The following is an 8709-nucleotide window of genomic DNA, read 5'->3' as shown; positions in this document are numbered from 1 at the left end:
CTGCAATAAAAATCCCCTGTGTTGCATCTATTTATCCCTCCCTTCCCCTCAACCCTTGGAAACCACTGATCTTTTTTACTGTCTCCTTAGTTTTGCCTTTTTCAGAATTTCATACAGTAGGAATCATACAGTATGTATCCTTTTCAGACTGGCTTCTTTCACTTAACAATATGCATTAAAATTTCCTCCATGTCGTTTTATGGCTTGATAGACAACTTCCTTTTACTTACTAAGTCTAATTAAAAATTTGTCAATTTTGCTTACCTTTTCAAAAAAATCAACTCAGTTTTATTGATTTTTTTCTATTGTTTTTCTATTCTCTATTTCATTTATTTCTGCCCTAGTTTTTATTGTTTCCCTCCTTCTGCTAACATGGGACTTAGTTTATTCTTCTTCTAGTTCCTTGAGGTGTAAAGTTAGGTTTTTTATTTGAGATCTTTCTTCTTTTTAATGTAGATGTTTATTGCTATAAACTTCTCTTTTAATAGTACTGTTGCTGCACCCCATAAGTTTTGGTATGTTGTGTTTTCATTTTTATTTGTCTCAAGATATTTTCTAATTCCTCTTTTGATTTCTTTTTTTAATCCATTGATTGTTCAAGGGTATGTTGTTTAATTTCCACCTATTCATGATAGACTTTTTTTTTTTTTTTTTTTTTTCTGCTGTACGCGGGCCTCTCACCGTTGTGGATGCCCCCGTTGTGGAGCACAGGCTCTGGACGTGCAGGCTCAGCGGCCATGGCTCACAGGCCCAGCCGCTCCGCGGCATGTGGGATACTCCTAGACTGGGGCACAAACCCGTGTCCCCTGCATCGGCAGGCGGATTCTCAACTACTGCGCCACCAGGGAAGCCCTCGTGATAGACTTTTAAATGAATATTTTAGTATATGGCTTTCATGATAATTGCTTTTTAAATTTGTATGCCTATGGGACATTTAGCAACTCCTCTCTTCTCTGTAGCATCCCATGCCCATCTCTATAATATACATATCACATTCCATTCTAATAGTTGCTTATACAACTGCACACAGCATCCTGGTTTGGGAGTGCATTGAAGGCACATTCTCATCTAGTCTTCACAGTGCATAGCTCAGTGTTTTGGTGGCTTATGGTTTGCTGAATGTTTGCTGAACCTGTGAATAAGTTAATGGATTTAGATATTAGTGGTGTCAGGTGTGTTCTAACATCACCAATCAATAAACACATGAGCCAGGAATAATTGTATGCCATAAATGTTGAATTCAGAAAGCCAGCACAATTTTAAGAAGCATGAGGGTTTGAAAGGAGAGAGTGACATCCATGTCTTAACCCTAGGAAGCACAACAAGTAATCCGTGTTTGAAGGCATGAATAACACTTCATTACAAAAGTCAATTTCCAGGACTTTGCTGGTGACACAGTGGTTAAGAATCTGCCTGCCAATGCAGGTGACCGGGTTTGAGCCCTGGTCTGGGAAGATCCCACAGGTCGTGGAGCAACTAAACCTGTGTGCCACAACTACGGAGCCCTTGTGCCCCAACTACTGAAGCCCGAATGCCTAGAGCCCGTGCTCAGCAACAAGAGAAGCCACCTCAATGAGAAACCCTCAACGAGGTTTTTCAATGAGCAACAGTGCAACGAAGAGTAGCCCCCACTCACTACAACTAGAGAAAGCCCGCGTGCGGCAACAAAGACCCAACGCAACCAAAAAAAAAAAAAAAAAGTCAATCTCCTACCATATCCCTGGAGTAGGTAACACAGGAATTGTCAGTTTTCAACCTCTTTGCAACTGTTTTATTTTATTTTCCTCTTCAAGGGCAATATGGGTTTTAGTAATTTTAGTGCTCTAGAGAAGCAACACATTTGAGCATAAGCCTCTGTTCAAATAAAGCAGTTAGCTGACCCTTTAATTCTCTGAAAGTTATATTGTTTTTTTGTTATTGTTTCTCTCAGTGAAATAAAAGACGGGACAATTTTTAGAAAAAGTTTAGGAGCAGACGGTGAGCCAGAGGAAAAGATAAAAGGAAGAAGTCTGAAGAATTCATATAAATCAATCGCTCACTGCATAACACTAAGCCTACAGCAACCAAAGCAGTTTTAAACTTGTAAAACCAATATGTGATATTATTTTTCAATTTGCTTTGGACAGATTTCAAAGAAAATTTGCTTTAATGTTAATTTTTAAGGTTTTGCATATTTCATCTAATATTTATATACTCATACAATCATAAATTTATTTACATGAAAGGGTTTTTCTGTCACCAGAAAAGACTTTTGTCTATACCTATATATTCTTTGCCTTATGTTTAATTTTTACTTGTCTAGATTTGGCAAGCCTTTATTCCTACTAATCATAAATAGAGATTCCCAGGTATATTTAAGGAATTGAAATTTTTTTGACTCGGATGTAATTGACACATGCTGTCTTGGTGACAAATCACACCAATAATTCTCTCTTGAACCTGACCAGAATAATAGCATACTTAATAATGTAACAGAAGTTCGTGGGGGAAATCAATGGTTCCATAGAGTACCAAAACAAGAGTGCCAAGTGTCCTAAGTAATTTGACTGGGAAACCTTATGGAAGGAAATGTGAGGTCATATTATGAAAGCATTTTTTTTTAATCTTTATAAAATTTCGCCCTTACAGTTTGCAAAATGCTTTCACATGTACTTTTTTTTTAAAACTCCATATTATTATCCTCATGGGTCAGAAGTTCAGAGAAGTTAAGCAATGTCCCCAACATTTCTCATCTCAAAGATATGGCAAATATGCCAATTGAACTCATGTCATCCAAAGGCATGTTTTACAGACAAACTGTTAGGAACATATCTGTTCAGTGTATGTTTTATGAAACATGTCATTCAGCCTTGAAAAGCAAAAGTACCCTATTTCCTAGAACAAACCAACCAATCCCTAACAACAACAAAGTACATCTATTCATAAACAAATTTCATTGCCAAGCACTAAAGTAATTGGTACATCAGATTCTTCCAAATCTCTTAGGGCCTGTAACAGGGCCTGTATTATAATGCTTCAGTTGATGTTGTATGGAATCTCCTTGCAGTAGCATTCTGTAATGGCATAAGATCAAAAATTTATTTTCAGAATCCTTGTTAATCGCTTTCAAAGTATCAGCTACTCACCACAATGTTACTTCTGAAAGGTAGTTGTTAATATTCATAGAGTTCTTGTATATGTTAGATTCTGAGCAGTATACAAATGGCCTAAATCTCTGTTCCCTGGAGCAGTAGTTCCCAACATTACACCACCAAGAGCCCTTACTGTAATTTGTCTTTCCACTGACAGTTCAGACAAATATTTTGTCTTCCAAGTAAACTGTTTACAATAATTTACTGTGGTCTTATATTGGGAAAATAGAATTTTTCTCTAAGGATTTTTCAAATATTTAAGTTAGGATTCCCGTGGCTACTTCATGGATGTCTGGGTTCCAAGAATTCTAGATCTCTTGTGCCGAGGTTTGGTTCAGCTCACACAGTCAAGTGCACAGAGCAGGCAGCACCTTCATAAAGGGACTGGAGTGGTAACATTTACTTCTTTGCCTGGGCACACAGTCCATACCCTAAAATTCCCTCATTTTCCTTTGGTAGATTGAGTCTAGGCTCCAGAAGGCTCTTCTGTTTTATGCCAGAAGTAGCTCTGAATGAAAGAACACTGTACAGTGTTGGGAGTTAGAGGATAAAAAAAAGTCCTGGGCGTAGATTTGGGGAAAATCGAGAGAAGTTGACTAAATGAGATGGGGAAGGATTTAGGAAGACCGAGGATGCTGTGGGAAGCTAGGAGATGACTTGGGAGCAGTGACCAAGTTTGATGCTTGGGAAATGTTAAGTCATTGAGTGGTAACTAAGTGGTTACCTGGGTCACTGAGTTTAGTCCATCTGTGCCAGCAGAGCATGTCTTCTTCTGTTTCATTTTAGCAACGTTCCACTGCAACTATAAATGTAGCATTCTTTAGAAAACATTGATTTTTTTTTCTCTCCTGCTTTCATGTTTCTGTATTGGGTTTGATATTGGTGGGATAAGACTTCCCTGATGGTATACGTATAACTGATTCACTTTGTTATAAAGCAGAAACTAACACACCATTGTAAAGCAATTATACTCCAATAAAGATGTTAAAAAAAAAAAAAGACTTACAGGATAGTGTCTGTGCTCAAGTTTGAGTGTTAAGAATTCTTAAAATTCTACTGAACTGAATTTATGGATATTGATTATTAGCAAAGGTTAAAGCCTAGAATTAAATGGATTATATACATATTCAAATAGGATTTAATTTAGGTTAGGATATGATAAGAGTACTCCTTTCGGCCTCAAACAATCTATCTCCAGCTTGTAGTCACATATATGTCAATTCTGATATCTGAACTTTAAGCTCTCCTTTAGCCTGGACTGGAGAACACCTCGGGAGATTTCTAGAAGTAGTATTACCTCATGTTTAGGGACTGTGCACCAAGTGTCCTTGGCAATTTGATTGGGAGACCTTATTTATTTATTTATCTATCTATTTATTTATTTATTAACATCTTTATAGTAGTATAATTGCTTTACAATGGTGAGTTAGTTTCTGCTGTATCACAAAGTGAATTAACTATACATATACATATATCCCCATATCCCCTTCCTCTTGCATCTCCCTCCCACCCTCCCTAACCCACCCCTCTAGGTGATTGCAAAGCACCGACCTGATCTCCCTGTGCTATGCAGGCATTTCCCACTAGCTATCTATTTTACATGTGGTAGTATATATAAGTCTATGCCACTCTGTCACTTCGTCCCAGCTTACCCTTCCCACTCCCCATGTCCTCCATTCTCCACATCTGTGTCTTTATTCCTGCCCTGCCCCTAGGTTCATCGGAACCTTCTTTTTTTTTTTTTGATTCCATATATACGTGATAGCATATGGTATTTGTTTTTCTCTTTCTGACTTACTTCACTCTGTATGACAGATTCTACATCCATCCACCTCACTACAAATAACTCAATTTCATTTCTTTCTATGGCTGAGTAATATTCCATTGTATATGTGTGTCACATCTTCTTTATCCATTCATCTGTAGATGGACACTTAGGTTGCTTCCATGTCCTGGCTATTGTACATAGAGCTGCAATGAAAATTGTGGTGCATGACTCTTTTTGAATTCTGGTTTTCTCAGGGTATATGCCCAGTAGTGGGATTGCTGGGTCGTATGGTAGTTCTATATGTAGTTTTTTAAGGAACCTCCATACTGTTCTCCATAGTGGCTTTATCAATTTACATTCCCACCAACAGTGCAAGAGGGTTCCCTTTTCTCCACACCCTCTCCAGCATTTACTGTTTGTAGACCTCTTGATGGCCATTCTGACTGATGTGAGGTGATACCTCATTGTAGTTTTGATTTGCATTTCTCCAATGATTAGTGTTGTTGAGCATCCTTTCATGTGTTTGTTGGCAATCTCTACATCTTCTTGGGAGAAATGTCTATTTAGTTCTTCTGCCCATTTGTGGATTGGGTTGTTTGTTTTTTTGATATTGAGCTGCATGAGCAGCTTGTATATTTTGGAGATTAATCCTTTGTCAGTTGCTTCATTTGCAAATATTTTCTCCCATTCTGAGGGTTGTCTTTTGGTCTTGTTTATGGTTTCCTTTGCTGTGCAAAAGCTTTGAAGTTTCATTAGGTCCCATTTGTTTATTTTTGTTTTTATTTCCCTTTCTCTAGGCAGTGGGTCAAAAAGGATCTTGCTGTGATTTATGTCATAGAGTGTTCTGCCCATGTTTTCCTCTAAGAGTTTTATAGTGTCTGGACTTACATTTAGGTCTTTAATCCATTTTGAGTTTATTTTTGTATATGGTGTTAGGGAGTGTTCTAATTTCATCCTTTTACATGTAGCTGTACAGTTTTCCCAGCACCACTTATTGAAGAGGCTGTCTTTTCTCCATTGTATATTCTTGCCTCCTTTATCAAAAATAAGGTGACCATAGGTGTGTGGGTTTATTTCTGTTTTTGTGCCAGTACCATATTGTCTTGATTACTATAGCTTTGTAGTATAGTCTGAAGTCAGGGAGCCTGATTCCTCCAGCTCTATTTTTCTTTCTCAAGATTGCTTTGGCTATTTGGGGTCTTTTGTGTTTCCATACAAATTGTGAAATTTTTTGTTCTAGTTCTTGAAAATGCCATTGGTAGTTTGATAGGGATTGCATTGAATCTGTAGATTGCTTTGGGTAGTATAGTCATTTTCACAATGTTGATTCTTCCAAATCCAGGAACATGGTATATCTCTCTATCTGTTTGTATCATCTTTAATTTCTTTCATCAGTGTCTTATAGTTTTCTGCATACAGGTCTTTTGTCTGGGAGACCTTATTGAAGACAGTCTAGAGGAGCAGATTAAGGAATGTGAGGTTGTATTATGAAAGAATATTAAGCTGAGAAAAGATTTCGAGGCTATTCGTACTCAAACCAAAAAAGTTCAGTCTGAAATATTAGCCAAATTGGACTCCTCTAGATTTAACCAGATGTCAGAAATGTTGCTGCAGATACATCTTTTCTGAAGAAGTAAAACCATGTACAAAAATGTGCATGTGTACATACATACATACATATACACATAATATTTCTCACTATATAATATTCTTTTTCTTTTCTTTTTTTGGCCACACCATCCAGCTTGTGGGATCTCAGTTCCCCAACCAGGGATTGAACCTGGGTCTTGCCAGTGAAAGCCCAGAATCCTAACCACTAGGCCCCACTAGGCCTAATCCTTCCCCAATAAGGAACTCCCTCTATATAATACTATTTTTTAAAATTAATTAATTAATTAAATTTTAATTTTTGGCTGCATTGGGTCTTCATTGCTGTGTGCAGGCTTTCTCTCGTTGACGCAAGTGGGGTCTACTCTTCTTGGCAGTGCGCCGGCTTCTCATTGTGGTGGCTTCTCTTGTTGTGGAGCATGGGCTATCAGTGTGCAGACTTCAGTAGTGTGGCACGTGGGATCAGTAGTTGTGGCTCGTAGGCTCTAGAGCACAGGCTCAGAAGGTGTGACACACAGGCTTTGCTGCTCCACAGCATGTGGGATCCTCCTGGACCAGGGCTCGAACCCATGTCCACTGTATTGGCAGGCAGATTCTTAATCACTGCACCACCAGGGAATTCCCTACATAATATTCTTAAGCAGTGGAATTTCCTCTTGAAAATTCTGGTTGGTTCCTGTTCCAGATTGGTCAGAACCATTGTTAGCAAACCAGATGTATAAATCACACTAGCTTGGGTAGTTGTTTTATTTAAACATTTAAGAAAAATTGTAAAATACAAAATACATTTAAAAAGGCATAAGATATAAATATATAAGTAGTTGAATCATTGTATACACCAACATCTGTGTAGCGACCTCTCAGTTCAAGTAAGAGAATGTTGTCAGCACCCCTGAACCCCTGTGTCCCCTTTCCCAATGACAACTCTCTGTCTCCCCCTTAGAAATAACCACAGATCCAGCTGCTATGGTAATCACTTCTTTGTTTTGTCTGATAATTTTCACACCAAAGATTGAACTCCTAGACAATAGAATTTAGTTTTGCTTATTTATGAAGACAACATATTTTTGGCTGGAAATGATTGAGCATTTGCAGAAGCCCAGGTCATCAGCATTCAGTACTGATTAAGCACAGCCAACATGCTCCACTGACAACATGAGAGGCAGTGTGTTCCCCCTAAACAGCTTAGCTGTGTCTTCATTTACAAGAAGTTAATTGATTTTCAGGCAATATTTTCTACCATTTAAACTCTTTTCCTCTTGATTCCTTCTTTTTAATCTCCCTGCTTCTTTAAAAATGTCACTGGATGGAAAGGTTAAACATAGTTTCATAATAATGCTTTTTTTTAAAAAAAAGTCATGAGCTATTTCTATATTCATGGCTGTAGACTGTTCCAACCTTGACTTTGATTAAGCTAATCAATTGCTATTTCTCTACACAGCAGTGTGACTGGCAGAAGCGGGGAGGTATTGATTAGTTCAATCTTGCTGATGTCTGTAAAGACTGTTGAGCTGTTTGAAAGAAAGTTGTGGCTTGGACAACTCTCAGTACCATTCTGCCATCTCCTGTGTAGGCTAGTCTATTGATCTCATAAAACTTATAGAGGTACTTCAAATTGTTTTACTTGTACAAACCAATCTAAGAAGAGTGTAGTCCTTTAAAAAGCAGCTGCTGGGCATAGAGAGGCTAAGAGTTCAATACCTCAGAGTATTTGGGGCTAGTAGAAAAAAATGAAGTTATTTTTCTTCAGATCAAAAAAGACTAAAGGGACAAAGACTCCAACACATTAATAAATGAGACATGACCCTTTCCACTGATCCCAGATATTAAAGTTGCTTTTCCAAAGTAAGAGTTTTATTCTTCAAGAGAGACAGGGTCATGTGGGAAAGAAAAATATCAGAAAATGAAAGGTGATGTCACATCAGAGTAGTTATAATTAATAAGTCTTTCTGGAAACACTATGAGAAATGTCGAGAAAGTAAAAAACATAATTGTAAATGACTATTATAATCTAGAATGTTGTTTTCCAAAGAAAAAATACTTTCAAATACAAATTTGCATGTGTTTAATCAGATATAGCCCAGTTGAAATTAGATTAAATACCAGATGTACACTAACTGATTTCAGGGCATGTGGGCTTAATCTTTTTTAGTTCATCATGTGGAAAAAAAAGATAACTCACCCTACGGCCAATGTCTGTTC

The sequence above is a fragment of the Kogia breviceps genome, chromosome 5 (genome assembly GCF_026419965.1).
Source record: "Kogia breviceps isolate mKogBre1 chromosome 5, mKogBre1 haplotype 1, whole genome shotgun sequence".
NCBI lineage: Eukaryota > Metazoa > Chordata > Mammalia > Artiodactyla > Physeteridae > Kogia > Kogia breviceps.
This window is presented reverse-complemented; position numbering follows the sequence as displayed.